Here is a 4,260-nt window from a genome sequence, read left to right as displayed (position 1 = left end):
CGGCCATCCATGATCACATATTGGGAGGCCGACCATCAGAGTCGCCTGGCCTCCGCGGGATCTTCAGGGCTGATCCCGTCGGTCAAGTACCGAACAATCGGATCCATCCAGCTTGGTTCGACCGTCAGCTGTAGCACCCCCTCGATCTTGTCGATGCTCGGCTGCTCGAGATTCTCCACGAATGTCCGGCCCAAAGAGTCGAAAGCTGAAGTTGCCAGCCTAGAGAGTGCGTCGGCCCGGGCATTTTCCGACCTGGGGATATGGGAGATTTCGAAATATCCGATGCACGCCACGAGATCTTTCACTTTCTGGAGATACTTTGCCATAGCTGGGTCTCGTGCCTCAAATTCGCCTTTGACCTACCCCACGATTAGCTGAGAATCGGAGAATACCCGAAGGCCGTCGATCCCAAGTCCCTTCGCCATTCTCAAGCCGGCGAGGAGTGCTTCATACTCGACTTGATTATTGGAGGCTTTGAAGTCGAATCGGAGGGCATACTCGGTGACTACCCCATCTGAGTTGGTGAGCAAGAACCCGGCCCCACTCCCCTGAGCGTTTGAAGCTCCGTCGATGTGCAGTACCCAGGTAGAGATCGGGTCAGGCTCGGAGACTGCGGCTCGTCTGGGGTCCGCGCCTTCCGACCCTTGGTCGGCCGTCGGGCATTCTGCGATGAAGTCGGTCAGGACCTGGGCCTTTAAGGCAGGTCGCGGTCGGTACTGTATGTCGAACTCACTGAGCTTCATCGCCCACTTCGCCAGTCATCCCGATGTGTTGGGTCGGTGCAATATCGCCCTCAGGGGCTGGTTGGTGAGACCACAATGGCATGCGCCTGAAAGTATGGGCGGAGTCATTGTGCGGAGACGATCAGAGCGAAAATCATCTTTTTCGTCTTCGAATATCGAGCTTCAGCACCGCGGAGCACTTTGCTAGTGTAGTATATGGGTTGATGAATTCGGCTCTCGTTCTCTCAGACGAGCACCGAACTGACCGCCTCGGGGGAAGTGGCCAAGTAGAGATACAGTGTCTCCCCGATCTCTGGCTTCACAAGCAAGGGCGGAGAAGCCAGGTACCCCTTCAAGTCCTCGAAGGCCCGCCGGCACTCGTCTGACCAAGAGAAGCCCTTCGCTTGCCTCAGGGTTTTGAAGAATGGAAGGCATCTTTCAGCCGACCGAGAGATGAACCGGCTGAGGGCGATGATTTTTTCATTCAGCTGCTAGACTTCCTTCTTGGTGTTCGGGTGCCGCATGTCGACGATCGCTTTGATTTTTTCGGGGTTGGCCTCGATTCCTCGCTGGGAAATGAGGAACCCAAGGAACTTCCCCGAGGTCACTCCGAAAGCGCACTTAGTCGGATTCAGTTTCATTCGATGTTGTCGTAGAGTGCGAAAAGCTTCTCCGAGGTTTCGAACATGATCCGGAGTCTACGCACTTTTTACTAGCATATCGTCCACATATACTTCCATATTACGCCCGATCTGATCTTTGAAGACCTTATTGACGAGTCGTTGGTAGGTAGCTCCCGCATTCTTCAGCCCGAAGGGCATCATCCTGTAGCAGAAGAGGCCCTTGGGGGTCATGAAGGCAGTGTGCTCCTCATCTTCGGACGCCATTCGGATCTGATTGTACCCGATGAAGGCGTCCATGAAGCTGAGCAGTCGATACCCGGATGTCGCATCCACCAGCTGGTCGATCTTTGGAAGTGAAAAGCTGTCCTTTGGACAGACCCGATTCAAGTCGGTGTAGTCGATGCAAATCCTCCACTTTCCGTTGGCTTTCTTCACCATAACAACATTGGCGAGCCAATCGGGATATGTAGTTTCTCTGATGAAGCCCACCTCGAGTAGCTTGTCCACCTCTTCGTCGATGGCCTTCTGTCTTTTAGGAGCAAAAAACCTTTTCTTCTGCCTCACCGACCTCATTGTTGGGTCGATGTTGAGTCGATGGACTATCATCTCCGGGGGAATGCCCGACATATCTGCTGCCGATCAAGCAAATATGTCGGCATTGGCCTTCAGCAGCTCCGCCAACCATCGTCGTTTCGGGTCAGGTAGCCGAGACCCAACCCACACCTGTCGGTCGGGATTCTCTGCTATCGAGATGGGGACGAGCTGTTCGGCCGGTGAACCCCGTTCTTCCTCCTCCTGCTGATCTAGTTTATCGATCGTCAGGGAGCCCTTCAGCTCATCGCTTTGGGCGGAGATCTGGAAGCATCGGCGAGTGAGCTATTGGTCTCCGCACATCTCTCCGACTCTGTTTTTGGTCGGGAATCGAACCAAGAGGTGGTATGCTGAGACGATCGCTTTAAGGGCGTTTAGTCTGAGTCTTCCAAGTATGGCGTTGTAGGCCGAAGATACTTGGACGACCGCAAAAGTCAGATGGATTGTGCTTTGTCGTGGTTCGGTACCGACCGTCACGGGCAAAGTGACTTCTCCTTTCGTCATGACAGCATCTCCAGCGAAGCCTATCAGGGGTGTAGAGACCCTCTTGAGTCGGTCGGTCGATAGTCGCATCCGGGAGAAGGTCGAGTAAAACAAACGTTCGTCAAACTTTCATTATCTACAAAAATTCTTTTTACATCATAGTTTGCTATCGTTGCCGAGACAACAACAGCGTCGTCGTGGGAAGTTTGGATGCCCCCGAACATCTTCTTCTGTAAAAGTAATTGCGTCGTTCGGGCGTGTCTTCTTCGTCAGCTCCCCTCCGACAGACGTTCCCGGGGCCCAGTCGTTTGGAAATCATATTGATGACCCCGGCCGTGGGCTATTAGTCGTCGCTTCTTCAGTCGGCTGGGGGTCGTCGGTCGGCAACGGATTGAGTCGGTGGGTTCTCAAAAATTTATCGAGATATCCCCGACGGATGAGGGCTTCGATCTCATCCTTAAGCTGGATGCATTGCTTGGTATTGTGACCGTGGCCCTGATGGAATCGGCAATACTTCTGTCGGTCGAGGCCCTTTGCCTTCAGAGACGGAAAGCCGTCGCAGGTACTCTTCCCCTTCAATTTCCATCAAAATCTGTGCACGAAGAGTAGAGAGGGGAGTGTAGGAATCGTACCTGGGGCGTGTCGGCCTTGGGGCTCCGCCGTCGGGGCGACCTTGGTCCCATTGTGGGGGTGAGACCCGACTGTCGGTCGGGGGCCTGCTAGGCACAACGGTGTCCCGACCCTTCCTCCGCTTCTCCTTCGGGCCTTTGGGCTCGGCCAGACGTCGGTCGGAAGCTCTCTCGTCCGTGCGCATGTACTTGTACGCGCGCTCCAGCAGCTCAGCGTACGTTCGGGGAGGGTTTTGTCCAGGGAGTAGGTGAACCGGGGATGCCTTCAGTCCGCGCTTCATGGCCGAACGGCCATGTCCTCATTAAGGTCCCGAAACCTCGAGCGTGGCCGCGTTAAACTTGCCCACGAAGTGTCGGAGCGTCTCACTTTCTCCTTGTTTAAGAGAGAAAAGGCTGTCTGATGTTCGGGCGGCTTTCGGCTGGTGCTGAAGTGGGCCACGAAGGAGTGCTCAAGCTGTCCGAAGGAGTGAATACTTTCCGATGAAGACCGGAGTACCAGGCCCTGGCGGCCTTGCGTAGTGTAGGGGGAAGCCGATGCAAAGGAGAGCATCGGTTGCCCCTTGGATCGTCATGAGGCTTTATAGCTCTCCAAGTGATCGATTGGGTCGGTGGAGCCGTCATAGGGCTCCACGTGCGGCATCTTGAACCGACTGGGGATCGGCTCGTCAAGGATGAGTCGGAGAGAGATTGGGCGGTCTGGAAATCAACGTCGTTCGAGGACTTCTGGCCGTCCATCTGCAATTGGGCAAGCCGACAGTGATTTCTTCGAACCTGCGTTTGTAGTCGTCGATCCGTCGGTGCTGGGAGACCCCAGGAGTGAAGTCTCCAGAAAGAGTCCGAGAGAGAGGCGGACGGCGTTCGTGGTCGCTTCTCCTTCCTTGCTCGTTCTAGCTGGGAGGGAGAACGCCGTCGGGACCGATGGGTGTCACACCGCGGCGCCCCTCCTCCTCTTGGGGGAGCGCTGTGGCAGGTGCTCCGGTGGAGGCAACAGAGATCGACGCGGATGTCGACGGCTGCTCCGGGAGGGCATCGGGCGTGCCGCCGGTTGTTCGCGGTGAAGGCGGCTGCTGGACCGGTTGCTGTTGAAGGCTTCTGATCGCGTCTGTCAACACGGTCATTTGCCATACGATCGCCGCAATCTGTGCCTCCGTGGTCACTGCGGATGCGGAGAGCTGGGTTCCGCCGCGGAGGGTGGAGGAGAAGCCTCTTCCC

Source organism: Elaeis guineensis, chromosome 6 (assembly GCF_000442705.2).
Source record: "Elaeis guineensis isolate ETL-2024a chromosome 6, EG11, whole genome shotgun sequence".
Lineage (NCBI taxonomy): Eukaryota > Viridiplantae > Streptophyta > Magnoliopsida > Arecales > Arecaceae > Elaeis > Elaeis guineensis.
This window is presented reverse-complemented; position numbering follows the sequence as displayed.